Below are 21,242 nucleotides of genomic sequence, written 5' to 3'. Positions count from 1 at the left end.
CCTTAAAAGGAAGCATTGGCTTCGGGCAAGCCTGAAACGTTCTAGACAGACTGGCGTCAGTGCCCGGCGAACTACCCCTTCTCTCCCACTCGCGCCGCGGCAGATTCGAAGCGGGAGACCAGGGTGCTCGCTATTAGACATCTTGAGCCGCTGCCAACTGCTGCGTCCGGATTGGGCAGTTCAAGTGGTAACGATTTCCTGGCCTATCAAAGAAGGCGTGCTGTCGGTCGGAGAGACCGTCGAGAGCGTCCGTCAAGTACAGTGCTGCTCGTTCAGAGGGGATGCGGCGGAATATTCCTGGCCGTCGTTGCGCGAAGACAGTCCCGTGTGGCCAGTTGCTTTCGGCCAATGCAGTTTTGTTCTTGTGCCACGATTGTACATAGTCACATTTTGTTCACCTCACCTCGTGAACTGGGAGCCTTGATACCCGGACGCGGAACCGCGATATTCTTGGCTTCAAATATCGGATTAGCGCTATTGAGAAGCACACGAGTGATGTATCCGGCATTAAGAAAAATGTCTGTCGGGACGATGTCTGTCGGGAATCTGGAGTAGCAAGCACAAGCAAGGACCTTGGCAACGTGGCTGATAATCTTACCAATAGAATGAGGCGAAATAACCTGTTGGTAAAAGGCATGCCTGAAACAGAAGATGATGACTATGAGGCAAAATACTGCATTTCATTTCCACCCAACTAAAGGTAAAACTGGACGCAAACGACATCGAACGAGCCTACATCATTGGTCAGAGTCGTGATGACTACAGGCGTATCATAAACATTACTGCGGAAGGCTTTCAACATAAAAGACGTCGGGCCAAAAGGGTGGGTGGAAAAAGACTATTCACTCAAAATTCAACTACAACGAAAAACAAATTGAAGGAATATGCAAAACGTATTTTGAAAGAAAATGAGCGATTCACTACCCTTCGGTTCAATAAGCTTCAACTCCGTGGTACTACTTAAAGATGGCCCCATTTTGCAACAGGTGGTGAGGTAAGCGAACAAGGTGTGCGCAGAACTTTATGAGGAAACACTCAAAGCAGAGGGCTATCAGAAAAAAAAAAGCTCTGTGCTCCTTGCAAATTTCCGCAGTATTGCTCCTAAACTTGAAGCAGTGACAGTGACCTCAATTATCCTGCCATAACTGGATAGCACCATCTGTCACATCTACACGCATGTTTCCGCCTACTTGATACAATGGCCGAGTTCCCTGAGCCTGCACGAGGTGATCATTTTACTAACCTCACCAAATTCCTTCCCGCGCTTACGTACTCCAAGAAATAAGCGATCACAGATTTATTCACTGTTTAGTGCACATGTACCTTCCTATCAAGCAGATTAAAACTGAATGTCTACTAAAACACCCGAAATGTGACTGTAAAAAAATGAAATATTTTCGAAACCACCCTTGAGACTCGCACTACGAATGAAATTCGCTAGAATTTTGCGATAACTTCAAGGAAATTTAGCATGTCTGCATTCCAAAAATACACATAAAACAAAGGACAAAAGGTGTTAAGAAATGTCTTAACAAAAGACATGGGGCTGTGCCGCAGAACGAAAGAAATTAACTCCGACAACGCGTGCCAAAAGTAAAAATATGTACCCAATACGACGGAAATCGCCAGTAACGAGGCTAAAAACAAGTTTTTTAACCACACATTACCCGGCTTGCTAAAAGCAGCCCTGCGAACTTCTGGCAATTAACCGAAAGAATATCCACGAGATTCGAGTATTGAAAGAAGTGGCTGGACATGTGGTACATACAGAGGCAGTGCCTGACTTATTTAACAAAGATTTTACAGAAATGTTTACTGCCGAATCAGTGCCTTTTAATTTCCCCTGAATCTCTAGAACCATTATAGTTGTTCATCCATCCGAATCCGTCATAATATAGCGCAGCTTGCCCTTATACATAGCGCATCTAATATATAATAGAACTTAGAATGATTCGCTGACGACTGCGTATCTATAGAAGCAGAGTTGACGAAGTTATTGCATAAGGTGAGATTTATTTCGTCTAAATAATTGGTTTGGACTAGTGTGTTTAACGTCCCAAAGCGACTCAGGCTATGTGAGAGACGCCGAGGGTTGCGTAAATTTCTACAGCCTGGGCTTTTTTACGTGCACTGACATTTCACACGAACGCCTAGCTTTTCGCCTCCATTGAAATGTGGCCGCCGCGTCCGGGATTGATCCGGCATCCTTGAACAGCACATTCTAGCACCTTAACCACCCGACTACCGCGACGAGGAATTGATCTCAATGAGTGGTGTCAGCGATGGCAGATTAAAAAAAAGAGCAAACTTATGATCTTTCCCACACGCAATAACACACCTTCTAATGTGTGCACGATTAATGGCAATTTAGTTAAAAGAAGGGATCGTTTCAAGCACTTTGGTGTTTTTTTTTCAGTTGTGATTTAATCTGGAGCGCACACACAAACCACATCACAAATAAAGCATTTCAAAAAATGGGACCCATTAAACGCCGTTTATACCTTTCCAAATCCGAGATAAAGCTTCAGCGCATACTATTCCCATAAGGTTAGCTTTAGAGTGTGCCTCCATAATATGAAATCCAAGCAGTGTTTGATCAGTTAACCGTCTTGATACTTTCCAAAATAAGTCTAAGGTTCATCCTTTCGTCATACTCACTGTACCAAAGCGTGGCATTACGAAAGAAAACTCTCAGTATTTCCGCCCCCTAATATCACTTGACGTTGTCTCGTTTGTCGTTCTTTCGTTCTTGATATGACGGTGACTTCCCATTAGCAGCGGATCGTATACAGCTCCTGTCCAACATATCTGATCCCGGAATGACTATCCCTGCAAGGCGCAACCCATATTTACACGAAAGCTAAAATATCAGACCTTATCCTTACTATTATCCATGGGTGACGGGAACTCATTACCGAGTCATATAGTGACCGAAACTGTTCATTCAATTTTAAGCAAAATTTTCAACGTACCTTGGTTGTCTAAATTCACCGTAATATTGTTTTAACTGTTGCGTGAGTGAATAGTGGTTATTTTATTATATACACAAAAGGAAGGAAAAGATGTTTCTTAAGTATTTCGTGTTATGTACTGAAGCTATGTATCTATCAGTGAATGGTGTGCTGTGTATTTCAATTTGTATGTATAGCTTTTAATGCATTTGTTAACTAATATATGTGAATATTGTTACTTAGCTGTATTCGCTGTTCGTGATGAGGATGAAGAAGTGCAACAGACTCGGAGAAGACGACGACGCTGAGAGTTGTGAAATCGGTGCCCTCATCAACGCTAGTTGTGCGGACAGCTTTGAGACTGTAAATCTTCCACGTAACATCTCTTGGTGGAGGTGAATCTATTCGATCCCTCTTCACAAGCTGGATCTCCGCAGCGGCCGCCACATCGGATTCACCACGATGACTACCGACGCCTCTACCTCTAAGCCGCCGCACCTGCTGTTGTAATGGCCCACCCCCGTGACCCCGGAACCTTCTGCGGGACCGACGACGTCGACGTAGACGACTGGCTAGGCCTATACGAGCGCGTGAGCAAGCACAACAGGTGGGATGCCACACTTATGCTCGCGAATGTAATATTTTACTTGGCTGGGACCGCGAGGGTGTGGTTTGAAACCCACGAAGACGAGCTAACATCTTGGGATATTTGCAAACAGAAGCTGCACGACCTATTCGGAAAACCTATTGGCCGCCACATTGCCGCCAAAAAAGCGCTCGCCTCTCGCGCCCAAACGTCTACGGAGTCTTATCTCACTTACATCCAAGACGTCCTGTCTCTATGCCGCAAGTCGACCAAGGCATGCCTGAGGAGGATAAAGTCGGCCATATAGTAAAAGGCATTGCCGACGATGCCTTCAACCTCCTGTTGTGCAGGGATTGCTCCACCCTGGACTCTGTGCTACAGGTGTGCCGACGTTTCGAGCAGGCGAAACAGAGGCGCATATCACCGTTTCGACCGGCCGCCGAACACGGCTGCTAGCTCCTCCTGTATCGATCTCCCGACTCCTCGACCGCCTGCTAACGACGGCACTTTGACACGCATTGTCCGCCAAGAGCTTGAGGCAATGACTCCCGCGGCCTCCCTGTCGCATACACCCGACAACACCCTGGCTACCATATCACTTATTAAGGATGTTGTTCGCCAAGAGGTTGCGAATATGGGCCTCCCTTCTACCAGCACCACCGACACCATGGATTCAGGACCTGCCCCTCCAGTAATTGCTGCCACCTCAACCAACGCCGGTTTCTCGCCCCGATATGGTTACCGCAACCCAAATGAATGGCGTACCCACGACAATCGCCCCATCTGTTTTACTTGTTCTCGCGTTGGCCACATTTCCCGCCACTGCCGTAGTCGCTGGTACACGCCATCTCGTCAGTACACCTACGTCGACCGCCGCGGAGACTATGCCCCTCGCTATTCCCCACCTCGCCCCGACCAGACCCTTGCTGACCCCGGTTCCACTGTCCGTGCTGCCAACCGTTCACCATCCCCGCAAGCACGACGTTCGCGTTCTCCTCTTCCTCGCCGCAGTTCGCCACCATCATATTCTGGCCACGTACTGGAAAACTAGCCAATGCAGCTCCCGGAGGTGACGCTGCATTTATGACCCGGACCGAAAAACCTCTGTTGACCCCTGCCCTACAAAATAACCGCATCGACGTCCTTGTGGATGGAGTTCCCGTTTCTGCTCTAATTTATACAGGCGGCCAACTGTCCGTTCTCAGCTCCTCATTTCGCCGTCGCCTCAAGAAAGTCTTTACGCCAGCCGTCTCGTCCACAGTTCGCGTCGCCAATGGCAGCCCTGCTTCCGTGGTTGGCATGTGTACGGCGCGGGTTACAATTGCTGACCGTCATGCCCCAGTGTTGTTCACCGTCCTACATGAATGCCCCCACGAAGATATCCTTGGCATTGACTTCTTAACAGCCCACTCTGCCCTTATTGACTGCTCTAGCGGCCTACTTCGCTTGGACCTTCCGCTCTGCTCTGAAGACCCCTCCTGCTCAACCTGCCTTCAATCAGCACAATTTAGCCGCCTTCCTCCTGAAACTGCCGTTTACATCCCTATGTCGCCATTTCCACCCGTCTCAGATGGCGATTATCTCGCTTGTCCCATTACTGATGTCATGCTGCAGCGGCACGTCACCCTTCCTCATCTAATTGTGCACATCTCCCAGAACCGCACCACTCTCTCTGTCCTTAACTTCAGCTTTTCAACTCAAGTTCTGCCCGAGGGAATTTCATTAGCTGCGCTGTCCCCGATTACCGATTGTGCCATTTCAGCTCTGTCTACAGATCATACAACTGCCGTCCCTGCCAACAACCCCTCGTCGTCAACATCGCGCCCTGATCCGCTTAACAGCATGATTGCAGCTGATCTGCAACCTGAATTCGCCGCTGAGTTACACAAGCTTTTATTTACCTACAGTGACCGTTTCGACTTCGGTACCCGCCCATTGGGTCAAACGACAGTTGTCACTCACCGCATTGATACCGGTGACGCCAGTCCTATTCACAGGCGGCCCTATCGTGTTTCGCTTGCCGAGCGACGCGTCATTCAAACGGAGGTCGAAAAGATGTTAGCGAACGACATAATCGAGCCTTCCAGTAGCCCCTGGGCATCCCCTGTCGTGTTGGTCAAGACGAAGGATAACAGTTGGAGATTCTGCGTTGACTACTGTCATTTGAATAAGATAACCCAAAAAGATGTATATCCTCTTCCGCGCATCGACGACGCGCTTGATAGTTTGCACGGAGCCAGCTACTTTTCATCCATCGACCTTCGTTCCGGCTACTGGCAGATTTGTGTCGACGAAAGAGACCGTGAAAAAATAGCGTTCATCACCCCTGACGGCCTTTATCAATTCAAAGTCATGCCTTTTGGCCTATGTAACGTCCCTGCAACTTTCGAACGGATGATGGACTCGTTGCTGCGCGGCTTCAAGTGGACGACTTGTCTTTGTTACTTAGACGACGTCTCTGGTTTCTCGTCCACTTTTGACAGCCACCTCTCTCGCCTTTCTACCATTCTCGAGCTGTTCCGCCGCGCCGGCCTTCAACTCAACTCAAAGAAATGCAGTTTCGGCAATCGGGAAATCAAGTGCTTGGTTACTTGGTTAATGCTTCCGGTGTTCAGCCTGACCCTGACAAGATACGTGCCATCAGAGATTTTCCCACTCCGCGTTCATCCAGCGATGTCCGAAGCTTCATTGGTCTATGTTCCTATTTCCGACGATTCGTCCCGAACTTCGCAGTCCTTGCTCGTCCGCTCACCCAGCTTCTCAAGAAAGACGTTTCATTCTATTGGGGGCCTGAACAAGTTGCAGCTTTCGCAGAGCTTATTGCTGCTCTAACTACTCCACCAGTCTTGGCCCACTTCAACCCTTCCGCCAATACTGAACTCCGTACCGACGCAAGTGGCCATGGAATAGGAGCTATACTCGCTCAGCGACAACACGGCCGTACAAGGGTGATTGCGTGTGCCAGCCGCCTCCTCTCAACACCCGAACAAAATTATTCTATTACAGAGCGAGAGTGCCTGGCGCTTGTCTGGGCTATTACGAAATTCCGCCCTTATTTGTTTGGCCGCCATTTTATTGTGATAACAGACCATCATGCCTTGTGCTGGCTTTCCTCTCTCAAAGATCCTACTGGCCGTTTGGGGCGCTGGGCGCTACGATTACAAGAATACACCTTTTCCGTCGTCTACAAGTTCGGCCGGCTTCACCAAGATGCAGACTGTTTGTCACGTCATCCCGTCGCTCCCCTAGTCCTACAGACTCTGACGATGATGCATATGTCTTGTCTGTCTCCGCCTTTGCCAACATTGCCAAGGAACAGCACTTAGATCCTTCTCTGCATTCCATTATCCTCCGTCTTACCTCCGACCGCCCTGACCCATCTCTCGCCTTATTTGTGCTTCACGAGAACACCCTATACCGACTTAATATGCGACCAGATGGCACAGACCATTTGCTCGTCGTTCCCCAACACCTGCGTTCCACCATCCTCGAACAGTTCCATGATGCTCCCACGGCTGGCCACTTGGGTGTCTCTCGCACATACGACAGCCTGCGCCGACGTTTCTACTGGCCGGGGCTCTACCGCTCTGTCCAGCAGTACATTGCCGCATGCGAACTGTGTCAGCGTCGGAAGAAGCCCACAATTTCGCCTTCAGGTCATATGCAGCCGATACCCATACCAACTGACCCGTTTTCCCGTATAGGCGTTGACGTCCTTGGCCCGAACAAATGGATCGCCGTCGCCACCGATTACGCTACTCGGTACGCTATTACCCGAGCCATCCCGACCAGCTGCGCCACAGACGTCGCTGACTTCCTTCTAGAAAACGTAATTCTTCATCATGGTGCTCCTCGCGAACTACTAACTGACCGTGGCCGCTGTTTCCTGTCGCGAGTGGTTGACGAAATTCTCCGTTCGTGCTCCGTCCGCCACAAATTCACCACTGCATATCACCCCCAGACCAACGGCCTCACGGAACGTCTAAACCGTACCCTCACAGACATGCTGGCCATGTATGTGTCTGACGACCATCGAGATTGGGACATTCATCTCCCCTTTGTCACATTCGTCTACAATTCATCTGTCCATTCTTCCGCTGGATACTCCCCATTTTATTTATTATTTGGCCGACACCCGTTACTACCCTTCGACACCTCTCTACCCGCGGCAGACGCCACCAGTACTTACACCAGTGATGCCGTCACCCGCGCTCATGATGCCCGCCGGATAGCTCATGCCAGGCTCTCTGCATCCCAAGACTCTCAAAAGATCCGGTACGACAGCCGCCATCGTGATGTTCACTACACTCCTGGATATCTCGTTTTGCTGTGGCTCCCGTGCCGTCGAGTGGGCTTGTGTGAAAAACTTTTGCACCGTTACACTGGCCCTTACCGTGTTTTGAGCCCTGTGACCGACGTCACCTACGAAGTTGAATCTGTGGTTCCGAAGTCCCCGTCCACAGCTCTAACCTCTGAAATAGTGCATGTGTCCCGTCTAAAGCCCTATCATCAACGTTCTATTTCGCTAACATAGACCGCACCGGGACTGTGCTTTTCCCGCGGGGGGGGGGGGGGGGTAGTGTTACTTAGCTGTATTCGCTGTTCGTGATGAGGATGAAGAAGTGCAACAGACTCGGAGAAGACGACGACGCTGAGAGTTGTGAAATCGGTGCCCTCATCAACGTTAGTTGTGCGGACAGCTTTGGGACTGTAAATCTTCCACGTAACAATATTATGCATTGTGCTATTCTTATGTCATCTCCCCAAGAAATGCCCAATTGGACCTTCTGAGTATTTAAAATAATTCTAGAGGTCACTCTGGACAACTAAAGTGCGATGAGGCGAAAGCTATTATAGCGCGGTGGACCGCTGCCCTCAGCTACGGCACCTATATCTCCCTCTCTTGTTTCATTCCCACCTTCCTTCCTTCTTTTACGGTGAAAGATACGGCGTCTTTTCTATCTTGTAATTTCAAACGCCGCTGATGCCTGCTGTACTAATGCCTCCTAGACATCTGGGTCTGCTTCTGTTTGCTGTGTGGTGAAGTGCTCCCGACCCCACGGGGGAGGATCCGCCGGGCATTGGAATAGTATGTGGGCGAGGGTGGAAGAGGGGTGGTTGCAAAGGGTGGTGGTGGTGGTGGTGGTGAGAACAGTTATTTACACAAGGGCCAGGAGGTATGTTTGGATCGGCCCATAAGGGACCGGCCCTTACAAGCACTAGGTGGAGGTCCCTAGTTGGGGCCCCAGTGGCGGTTGCCGCCGCTCGGGCGAGTCCGACTAAGGCTTGTTGGGCCTGTACGTCGTGGCAGCCGAGCAGGACCGCCTCCCAGTTCTCCCGGGTTGGGTTGGGGATGGGGGCAATAGCCGGGTTGGAGGGGCAGGCCTGCACCATGTGATAGATGTCAGAATACACCGCTCCACAGTGTGGACAGCTGCCACTGAAGGAGGGGTCAAAATGTTTTAGGGCTGTCGGGCACAGCAATGTATTGGTGAAAAGGCGGAGAAGGAGCCGCTCATCCGCCTTTTTGAGACCTTTACATGGGCTGGGGTAAAGGCGATGACAATTTTGATAGTACGTCGTGATATCTTTGAAGGTGTAGGCCGGATTGAAATCGGGTTCCTGATCGGGTAGGGAGGACAAAACAGCCCGGTGAGAGAGCGCGCGGGCGGCTGCGTCTGCTGCCTCGTTTCCTGCCAAACCCTGATGAGCAGGGTCTCATATAAGGTAGCGGTGTGCGGGGTCTGTATCCCGTATGCAATTTAGGTAAATTTTATAGGCTAGTAAGGGAGTCCAGCCTTGTCTGACGTTCCGACAGGCTCCTCGCGAGTCGGTAATTATGTATTTTGAGTCGGAATGAGAGGCCGCGAGAGCAATCGCCACCTCTTCTGCGTGTGTTGTACTGTGGGCTCTGAAGGTGAGACCGTTAACCGTTTTGCTGTTGTGAACTACAGCGGCCGTGTACCATCCCCCGTGGTGAGGGCCGGAGGCGTCCACGTAGTATACACCTGTTTTGTTGCCATAATGTCGGGCTAGGGCTTCCGCTCGTGCCAGGCGCCGACCATTATGATCTTCGTGTGACATATTCGCTGGCAGAGGCCGCACGCAGAGGGCGCGTCTCCACAATTCTGGGATGCGAAACCTGTCTTCCATGAGTGTGGTGTGTTGGATATGGAGTCGAGCAAGAAGGCGGCGACCCGACTCCGTTTGCGACAAACGCGTGTACTGATTTGTAAGGTGCGCCTCCCGGAGCTCCCGGAAAGTATTCACCACCCCAAGGGCCATAAGACGGCTGTTTGAAGTAGTGATGAGGAGGTCCAGGGCACGCTTGACAATTTTTCGAAGGATAACCTCAAGGGCATCCTCCTCTTGTTTCCTTAGGTGGAGATAAGGTGTCGAATATAGAATCTGACTGGTCACGAAGGCGTTTGCCAGCCGCAAGGCATCCTTACTTCGCAATCCCCCGCGTTTGTTTGAAACCCGGTGGACCATGCGGCCTACCTGGTCCCCCTCCTTACGGCGTTTGGCCAATGTAATGTCTGACCGTCTGTGCTTGTGTATGTAGAGTCCGAGTACCCGTATCTCGTCAACTTCGTGTATGGGACCACTGTATAAAGAAAGAGTGATTTGAGTTGTGCACTTTCGCGAGGGGCGGAGGTGCACAAATTCTGATTTTTGTGGGGAACACTGAAGACCACAGCGGCGGGCGTAGCGGTCTACTATCGTCGCCGCTGTTTGCAGGCTAGTTTCAATGTCTCCGATACTGCCATGCGTGGCCCACAGGGTGATGTCATCGGCATACAGGGCGTGCTGCACACCAATGACGCCATCGAGCTGGGCAGGCAGGTGCATCATAGCCAAATTGAAGAGCAGCGGGGAAAGTACTGCGCCTCGGGGGGTTGCCCGCGTGCCAAGTAGGTAAGGACCATGCTCATTATCTTGGATGCGAATGTAGGATTGACGATCCGTGAGAAATTGCTTGATGTATTGGAATGTGTTGAGACCACAGTCGGTCTGGCTTAGGTGGGTGAGTATAATCTCGTGTGTTACATTATCAAATGCCCCTTTGAGATCTAAGGCGAGTACTACCCGGTCATTATGGGGGCATTCGAGTGGGTCAAGGACTTCCCGATTGATTTGCAGGAGGACATCTTGAGCGGATCTGTGTGGGCGGAATCCGAACATGGTGCCTGCAAATACATGTTTTTGTTCAAGATATTCAGATAGCCGGTCCCGCACCATCGTCTCCATTAGTTCGCCCACACAGGAGGTGAGAGAGATTGGACGGAGGTTATCTGTGTCAATTGGTTTCCCTGATTTAGGAATAAAGGTTACCAGAACCGTTTTCGAGTCGCTTGGCAGGGGGTGTCCCCGCGCCAAATCGCATTGATGTAGTCGAGGAGGGACTGATATGCCCAGTCGGGCAGGTTCGTCAAAAGCTTGACGGTGATCCTTATCCCTTCCTGGGGCAGTGCCCCGTTTCATTTTGGCAAGAGCCGCCCGCAGATCATGGAGCTGGAAAAGTTGATCCAGTTCTGTGTTCTCTCTGCCTGCATAAGAGTATGATGATCCACGGGGGTCTTGGGCTGTACACAGATACTGGTCCGGAGTTTCTGTGCCAGTTGAGTCGTGTTGCCAGAGAAAGCATGCATGGCTCTCTGCAAATGTTTGTGTTTCGGTTCCTGTTTGGGTTGGGTCGATGAGGGCTCGAAAGAGGCGCCATGTGTTGCGGCTAGACATTTGTCGCGCGGCCGTGTTGCATCTATCCGCCCAGTTGGAGTCGGCGAGATGGGCCGCGTACTCAGCCGCTTTCTGGGTGAACTCGGAAATTCGAGCTCTAAGCTTTCTGTTGTGTTTCTGGCATCGCCAACGGCGGACGAGGCTGCGACGGGCTTCCCAGAGGTGTAGGAGGTGGTTATCCACGTCCGTAACCGCCTCTGAGAGCTGGATCTGTGTTTCATGCGAGCGAAGGTGTGTCAGCAGCTGTTAGGACCATGCTGAGTAGCCCTGCTCGGAAATGGGTGTGTTATCAAGTGAGTCTAAGTTTGGCCTGAATTTCGTCCAATCTGTGATACGGGCCTGTGTTGTGGGACGTTTGAGCGGGCGTGTGTGTATTGTAATGTTAAGGATGCAGTGGTCACTACCGAGGGTTTCCTCGGTGTTGAGCCAGTCTGCGTGTCTTATGTTTCGAGTGAAGGTTAAGTCCGGACACGTGTCCCGTGTCACAGAGTTTCCTAACCGTGTTGGGCAGACCGGGTCAGTGTGGACGGTGAGGCCCAACGTGGACGCAAGTTCCGCCAACTTACGTCCGCGCGACTCCTCCTTGCGATACCCCCACAGCTGACTGGGAGCGTTGAAGTCGCCCACGATCAGGAGGGGATCGCGACCCGCTACTCTTAGCGCGCGGCTGAAGAGGTGCGCGAGTGTCACTCGCTTGAGTTTGGGAGGGCAGTCCACGTTGAGTAAATGCAATGGGGGGTCCCTGCGGCGGAGTGGTAGGATTGTCACCATTACATAGGAATAATCTAGTTGGAGATCGAGATCTACTAAGTTGGCTGTGCATACTTTGTGTACGAGAAGACAAGACGCGGGATCCTGTTGGAACGTCGTGTAATCTTAAAGTGTGGCGCCCAGGCCTGGCTCCTGGAGGGCAACCACGGCTGGTACAGACTCGAATGTTTCAAGGTAGAGGCGGAACTTGGCCCGCTTAGTGCGGTCCTTGAAGCCTCTACAGTTCCATTGTGTTATTAATGTTGAGATGGCCGAATTGGAGGTAGAAGAGCGCCTTTGAGAAGAGCGCCTTTGACTAAGGTGTCTCGCCATGATTGAACATTTTTGGAGGGGAGGAGGAGGGAGTGGCTGCCCCAGAACCAGCTGGAGGGGTCGATGAGAGTTGGGTGGTAACGGGATCACCTGGGAGGAATAGGAGACCCTGCTACGCTCTGAGGACCCGGTCCGGCAAAAGACCGCCACAGACCAAGCTGCCGACGTCATGAACCGTAGGCATATGAACGTTTGAGTGTAGTGGGGCCGTGCTGAGGCCCAGGGGCCTGCGCGTCCCGAACTCCTCTGCGCGCCCCTAACTCCCGAACGCCGCACCACACAGTAGTAACTGGGTGGTGCGGCGTTCGGGGATGCAGCAAATGAAAGGCGCCGTACGGACGCCCGGCGGGGTCGAATCGCCTGGTGACGTCATGACTAGTCATGACGGTACATGGCGCGCCACTTGTCGAACACAACCAGCCGTTTATGAACAAATCAAAGTTCACCGGCGTTCTGTAATTAGTTTACAGGAAAGGCGCAGTATCTATCACTCGCCGGATCCCGCTATTGTCCTCATGGTAGACAAGGGGAATTATGAAAAGCGTCTCACGATCCGGGGCGTGGCGCAGTTGGTAAAGCTACGGTCCCTGGAAAGACACAAAGAATGGACGTTCGATCCCGGGTGGAGACAAGGTTTATTACTCTCGCAAGCATGACACCTCTGCTGACAACCTTCTGTCGACAACGATGAGGCTATAAAGGCCTTAATAAGATTTGAGCTTCAACCGGACATCAATATCAAGCGGAGTGTTGAGTGTGAAGCTGAGATGGGAAACTTGAACTCACGCCATTTTTGTTAGCGTTTGATGATCACGTCTTGCTAGCCAAGTGGGCAATACAAACAAACGGCACAGGCACATATGTCCTTTGGATGGCAGATGACAGCAAGAACTTGGTTTTCGCATTGCCTTGCTTTCTGGAGCCCTCTGAGTTTACCATATGAATTTAGTGTTGGCGTATCGGTCATTTTGTTAGCCAGCTCTCATGTCCCCTTTTCTTCTTTTTTTTCACATTAGTTTGAGCACTACTCGCAGACTCTGCTGTTGCGGCTGTGGCGAACGAAGGTTATACGAACATCTTTTAGAGCGTTATCTCTACCCAATGCAAATGTTTAAAACTGAATGCGTCCATCGCTACGGCTTTTAAGGTCAAACTAGTGTTTAGACTCTGCGCGCTTCCTATCTCTTAATGTTACCGCTACCATTTTTCGTTCCATAGCCCTCTGGGTTGTCCTCAACTTAAGTAGAACCCGTTTGGTTAGCCTCCACGTTTCAGCCCCATAGATGAGTACAGGTAAGATGCAACTGTTGTATACTTTCCTCTTGAGCGATACCGGTAAGCTGCTAGTCATAATCTGCGAGTGCTTGCCAAATGCGCTCCATCCCAATCTTATTCTTTTTGTTATTTCCTTTTCATGGTCCGGATCTGCGGTTACCACCTGTCCTAAGTAGACATATTTGCCTACTACTTCCAGTATTTCGCTACCTAATGTAAACTGCTGTTCCTTTCCGAAGCTGCTGAACATTACCTTATTCTTCTGCATATTGATTTTTAAGCCTACCTTTCTACTTTTCCTGTCTAGGTCATCAATCATTATTTGCAGTTCATCCCCCGAGTTACTTAGCAAGGCAATGTCATCAGCAAATCGCAGATTACTGAGGTATTCTCCATCTACCCTTATCCCTAACTGCTCCCATTCCAAGTCGCTGAATACTTCCTTTAAGCAAGAATAGTTCTGGGGAGATCATCTCTTCATGCCTAACACTTTATATATGGGAATTTTGTTACTTTCTTTATGCAGAACTATGGTTGCTGTGCAGCCCCTATATATATCTTCCAGCACTTTCACGTACGGCTCATCTACCCCCAAATTTCGCAATGCCTGCTTCACCGCCGTGGTTTCAACTGAGTCAAATGCTTTTTCGTAATCAATGAATGCTATGTATAAGGGCTGGTTATATTCCGAGCATTTTTCTATCACCTGGTTGATGGTATGTATATGACGGATTGTAGAGTACCGTTTCCGAAAACCTGCTTGATCCTTTGCTTGATTGCAGTCTAAGGTTGTCCTGATTCTATTAGCAATTACCTTAGTAAATACCTTATACGTAACAGACAGTAAGCTAATTGGTCTCTAATTTTTAATGTCCTTAGAGTCCCCTTTCTTATGAATGAGGATAATGTTTGCATTCTTCCATGGTTCCGGTACCGTCGATGACACCAGGCACTGCGTATACAGGATGGCCAATTTTTCCAGTACGATATGCCCCCCCCCCCCCCCCCCGTCCTTCAACAAATCTGTAGTTATCTGATCCTCTCCAGCTGATTTCCCCCTTTTCATAATTTCTAATGCTTTCTTGACCTCGTCCTTCGTTACTGGTGGACCGTCTGACTGTTTTTCCCTGCCGCCAATCTCATTACGGTCCTGACTACGTTGGCTACTGTAGAGATCTGTATAGAACTCCTCGGCTACTTTGACTATCTTGTCCATATTTGTGATGACGTTGCCCGCCTTGTCCCTTATCGCATAATCTGGTTTTTGCCTATGCCCAATTTCTTCTTTACCGCTTTAAGGCTTCCCCCGTTCTTTACAGCGCGCTCAATTTTGTGCATGTTATACTTCCTTATATCGGCCACCTTACGCTTATTGATTAGCTTTGATATCTCGGCCAATTCTATCTGGTCTGTTTGATTGGAAGCTTTCATACTCTGGGTCAGAGAAATAACTTAAGTTACTGACATTCTAGGGGAAATCAAGAAGAAATGAGCATGGGCAGGACATGTAATGCGAAGAGAGGATAACCGATGGTCGCTTAAGGTGGATTCACACGGCGGACCAAATCGCGAATCGCCCTCACGATTGGGTGTCACGTGGCCCTACGTCATTTCCGCTGCTTCGCTTCAGTCCGCGAGCAGCAATTCGCGATAAGGCCGCGAGTCCTTTTCACAATTCGGATCCTTCACGAACAAGACATTTTTTATTTATATATTTTTCTCGCGGAACACTTTCCAGCTATGCTACCGGTGCCAAAAGCAGAGACAACGCAACATACATTGCACTAAAACGCTGGAGGAAAGCCAGAAGTGGTTTCAAACAACTGACGGCAGTCGTTTCTATATTGCAGTCGAACTAGTCTGTTTTTGCCTTCATTCGCAGTACATGGTTTTCACAGAAATTACAATGGCAGGCACTTGCACTGCGCTATACCGAATGCGTGAGTTTTGTGACTGCACAGAGCAGTCGCTTGGATGTATTCATCGCTTTCTTTAAGCATTTTGGCGCGCTTACAGTTGCGCTGCATAAGCTCTGGCATTTGGCACGGGCAGCAGTCTGAATGGTCGTCTTCCAGGGGTTGAAAGCAGCATGTTCATGCGGCTCTCATAGAGTAAGCGCGATCGCTTGCACTGCAGAGAACTGCCTGCATAGTATACCACATCGAGTGGAACAGTCACCAAACAATACTTTGGCAAAACGGCGCAGCAAGCTGCAGGCCGCCGCACCCTGCGCGTTCGCTCACCGTCCATACATCGTCCACAGTAGGCTACCCTCGATAACAGTATGCCAGAACAAGGCTCTCCTCTCGCGCAGTGCTCTGGGAGCAAGAGTAAATCCGCTCTGTCGTCTGCTATTCTCTCTCACCGTGTGAATGCTCGCCGCGGACGGGCGGACCCCGGATCAAAGGTCACGTGACCGATTGCTTCGCTATTCGGTCCGTCGTGTGAATCCACCTTAAGCATTCACACGGTGAGAGAGAATAGCAGACGACAGAGCGGACTTACTCTTTCTCCCAGGCACTGCGCGAGAGGAGAGCCTTGTTCTGGCGCGCTGTTATCGAGGGTAGCCTACCATGGACGATGCATGGACGGTGGGTGAATGCGCGGGTTGCGGCGGCCTACAGCTACTGCTGCTGCGCCGTTTTGCCAAAGTATTGTGGTGACTGTTTCGCTCGATGTGGTATACTACGCAGGCAGTTCTCTGCAGTGCAAACGATCGCGCTTACTCTATGAGAGCTGCATGAAAATACTGCTTTCAACCCTTGGAAGACGACCATTCGGACTGCTGCCCCTATGCTCCCGGTACGTGCCAAATGCCAAAACGCTTGAGGAAAGCGATGAATACATTCAAGCGACTGCTCTGTGCAGTCACAAAACTCACACATTCGGTATCGCGTAGTGCAAGAGCCTGTCACTGTAAATTCTGTGAAAACCATGTACTGCGAATGAAGGCAAAAACAGGCTAGTTCGACTCCAAAATAGAAACGACTGCCGTCAGTCGTCAGAAGCCGCTTCTCGCTCTCCTACAGCGTTTTAGTGCAATGTATGCTACGTTGTCTATGCTTGGGCACCGGGAGCATAGCTGAAAAGCGTTCCGCGAGAGAAATAAATAAATAAAAAAATGTCTTGTCCGTGAAGGATCCGAATTGTGAAAAGGACTCTCGACCTTGTCGCGAATTGCTGCTCGCGGACTGAAGCGAAGCAGCGGAAATCACTGACGTAGGGCCACGTCACAGCGAATCGTGAGAGCGATTCGCGATTTGGTCCGCCGTGTGAATCCACCTTTAAGGTGGATTCACACGACGGACCGAATAGCGAAGCGATCGGTCACGTGACCTCTGATCCGAGGTCCGTCCGTCCGCGGCGAGCATTCACACGGTGGGAGAGAATAGCAGACGACAGAGCGGACTTACTCTTTCTCCCAGGCACTGCGCGAGAGGAGAGCCTTGTTCTGGCGCGCTGTTATCGAGGGTAGCCTACCATGGACGATGCATGGACGGTGGGTGAATGCGCGGGTTGCGGCGGCCTACAGCTACTGCTGCTGCGCCGTTTTGCCAAAGTATTGTGGTGACTGTTTCGCTCGACGTGGTATACTACGCAGGCAGTTCTCTGCAGTGCAAACGATCGCGCTTACTCTATGAGAGCTGCATGAAAATACTGCTTTCAACCCTTGGAAGACGACCATTCGGACTGCTGCCCCTATGCTCCCGGTACGTGCCAAATGCCAAAACTTATGCAGCGTAACTGTAAGCGCGCCAAAACGCTTGAGGAAAGCGATGAATACATTCAAGCGACTGCTCTGTGCAGCCACAAAACTCACGCATTCGGTATCGCGCAGTGCAAGAGCCTGTCACTGTAAATTCTGTGAAAACCATGTACTGCGAATGAAGGCAAAAACAGGCTAGTTCGACTCCAATATAGAAACGACTGCCGTCAGTCGTCAGAAGCCGCTTCTCGCTTTCCTCCAGCGTTTTAGTGCAATGTATGTTACGTTGTCTATGCTTGGGCACCGGGAGCATAGCTGGAAAGCGTTCCGCGAGAGAAATAAATAAATAAAAAAATGTCTTGTCCGTGAAGGATCCGAATTGTGAAAAGGACTCTCGACCTGGATTCACACGGCGGACCAAATCGCGAATCGCTCTCACGATTCGCTGTGACGTGGCCCTACGTCAGTGATTTCCGCTGCTTCGCTTCAGTCCGCGAGCAGCAATTCGCGACAAGGTCGAGAGTCCTTTTCACAATTCGGATCCTTCACGGACAAGACATTTTTTTATTTATTTATTTCTCTCGCGGAACGCTTTTCAGCTATGCTCCCGGTGCCCAAGCATAGACAACATAACATACATTGCACTAAAACGCTGTAGGAAAGCGAGAAGCGGCTTCTGACGACTGACGGCAGTCGTTTCTATTTTGGAGTCGAACTAGCCTGTTTTTGCCTTCATTCGCAGTACATGGTTTTCACAGAATTTACAGTGACAGGCTCTTGCACTGCGCGATACCGAATGCGTGAGTTTTGTGACTGCACAGAGCAGTCGCTTGAATGTATTCATCGCTTTCCTCAAGCGTTTTGGCATTTGGCACGTACCGGGAGCATAGGGGCAGTCCGAATGGTCGTCTTCCAAGGGTTGAAAGCAGTATTTTCATGCAGCTCTCATAGAGTAAGCGCGATCGTTTGCACTGCAGAGAACTGCCTGCGTAGTATACCACATCGAGCGAAACAGTCACCACAATACTTTGGCAAAACGGCGCAGCAGCAGTAGCTGTAGGCCGCCGCAACCCGCGCATTCACCCACCGTCCATGCATCGTCCATGGTAGGCTACCCTCGATAACAGCGCGCCAGAACAAGGCTCTCCTCTCGCGCAGTGCCTGGGAGAAAGAGTAAGTCCGCTCTGTCGTCTGCTATTCTCTCCCACCGTGTGAATGCTCGCCGCGGACGGACGGACCTCGGATCAGAGGTCACGTGACCGATCGCTTCGCTATTCGGTCCGTCGTGTGAATCCACCTTTAGGGTAACAAACTGGATTCCAAGGGAAGGAAAGCGTAGCAGGGGGCGGCAGAAAGTTAGATGGGCGGATGAGGTTAAGAAGTTCGCAGGGGTCAAGTGGATGCAGCTAGCATAGAACTGGGTTAATTTGGAGAAATATGGGAGAGGCCTTCGCCCTGAAGTGGGTATAGTCAGGCTGATGATGATGATGATGCGTGTTTAGACTGCCTAGAAACAAGTCATGCATGCTAGTTTACGATGATAACCTGGCATATTGCCATATAACTTACTGACGTGTAGTATTTATTAAGTTAATTAGTTCACTGTGATTGAAAAACTGGACGCTACATAATCAAGTCACATATCGTTGGATAGCTTATGTCGAGCATAACTGCACCACACTAATTATAGGTCAGAAATATTGCTATTAATTTTAATTCTAAATTTAACTTTACGCTGCAATGTCAAGTCATATATGGTTGGATAGCTGACATCGAGTACGGTTGCGCTCTAGTACCGTTATTATTTGAGTGTGATTACAAATTGAACTGTACGCTAAAATGCCGCCACATATCGCTGAAAAGAGAATCTGAAATGAAACGTCAAACCACACAAGACCATGTAAAGACAAGGTAACGCTCGTCAAACTCGGTTCAACCATGGTTAGAGCTGCCAATCTTCAGCTCTTTGACTTCACTGCTCCGCTTCGCAGGCAGCAAAGCGCAGTCTATGTACTATGTGTCCTCTGCCACTGGAGTAGCACAACAACACTGCGCGTGGAAACTGCGTGCACATGTGCCAAACGAAGAAATCGCTAGCCCATTGCCGGCAGCACCATGCGCGCAGTCTTCATATTGCTGTGGCGCTGTCAGTGAACCTTGCCAAGACTTACTGCCAAAAAAAAGAAATCTGGTTTCGTTTGGTTCGGTTTATGGGGTCCCAAAGCGACTCAGGCTATGAGAGACACCGCAGTAGACACCACTCCGGAAGTTTCAACCACCTAGGGTTCTTTAACGTGCAACTGATATGGCACAGCACTCGGGTCGCTCCGTTAGAAAAGCCGCCGCTGCTGGAATACGATCCCGCATCATTGGGAACAGCAGTAGAGCACCCTGATCAATGCGACACCCTGGCCGGGAACAAATAAATCCGATGTTTGCGAATGCTGCCTAGAACGTTTGATTAGTCTGAAATGTTAGAAACCTATCGGAGATTGAGCTCTGGAGTCTAATACCGATATTAAAAGCATAATTAACATTCCGAAAGCCTAATATTTTTGCCAGCTTTCGCGAACCCTTAAATGAATAGCTTCGTGGAAGCTGGCATGAGAAACGCAACATGGTCAGGTACCGTGTGGCGTGAAAAAGCCTCGAAATACATGTAAACTTATTGTGCTTTTCTGTGCAAGAGCCTTTTAAGGTAACATTGGCACTCACCTTGAGGTAGGCGTCAGACAGTGTTTTCGCTCTGTAGATGCTGATCAGCTCCGAAGGCGGCCTCTCACACCATATCTTGGCGTTGCGCATGATGCCCACCTGCACAAAAATGGGAGGACAGCTAAGCTGTGGTTTGAACACTGCGATGCAATAGCGTTATTAATGCAAATGCCTTTCTAGGCTATGTAGGCTCTTAAAGTGTTCGCAAAATCTACCCGAAAATGTGCCGCCGGTTGTGACGTTATCAGTTGGTGACGCCCCATCCATGATCCGAAGAGTAGTGCGTTCAAGTATATAAAGGCAATCAATAATAAATACAGCCATAGTGCTGGAGAGCCTTTGTTTCAGCGTAACGCGTGAGGTAATCTGTAGCGACAATTATCCACCTGTTGCCCGAATCAGAATTTGGAAAAGGACCCAAATGATCCATGCCAACTTGTTCAAATGGGTATCTTGGCACTTGAACAGGATGCAGTAAACCTGCCGGTTTCACAGGTGGTGTTTACTGTCGCTGGTAATCATGGCATGTTCGAGCGTAATGTCGTGCTGCAGACGCAAGGTTTGGTCAGTAATAACTCTTCTTAATTCAGGCCAGAGTTCGAGTATACCCCAGGTGACCCGCGGTGGCTCGTCATGACATGCCTGAAAGATTTCTTCGCGAAGAGACTCTGGTACGACGAGGAGATAATCTCTTCACGTCGGAGCGAAATTGATCTTGTATAAAACATTTTTTTGCATGAAAAACGATGAATGCGTTTTGGCGAAGAGACGGGGAACTTCTGTAGTACGCACTTCCAGAAAATCGATAAGTGGTAGGAGAGCCGGGTCGTCACGTTGCTGCTGCGAAACAGTGATCACGTCGACGGCTGCGATAAGGGGGAAGTCTCGTTCTTCGTCTTCCCGCGCAGCCTCGACAGGTGAACGGGACAAGCCGTCGGCGTCGTTGTGCTGACGTCCAGACTTGTACACGATGGTCACGTCGAATTCCTCTAGCTGTAAACTCCGTCGTGCAAGGCGTCCGAAGGGATCTCGCAAGTTCGTTAACCAGCACAGAGCGTGGTGGTCGCTCACGACCCGAAAGCGCCGGCCTTAAAGATAGGGTCGAAATTTCCTCACCGCCCATACAACAGCCAGATATTCTTTTTCGGTGGTAGAATAGTTTGATTCGGCACGTGGCAGAGTCCGT

General features: G+C 50.0%; 1 pseudogene; it reads right to left on the bottom strand.

Annotated features, from left to right (window-relative positions):
- LOC146201116 (ABC transporter G family member 20-like) overlaps window positions 1–21,242 on the bottom strand; it is a 208,151-nt pseudogene that overhangs the window by 162,946 nt on the left and 23,963 nt on the right.

This window comes from Amblyomma maculatum, chromosome 2, assembly GCF_055883805.1.
Source record: "Amblyomma maculatum isolate TAMU_Amacu chromosome 2, ASM5588380v1, whole genome shotgun sequence".
Taxonomy (NCBI): domain Eukaryota; kingdom Metazoa; phylum Arthropoda; class Arachnida; order Ixodida; family Ixodidae; genus Amblyomma; species Amblyomma maculatum.
This window is presented reverse-complemented; position numbering and strand designations above follow the sequence as displayed.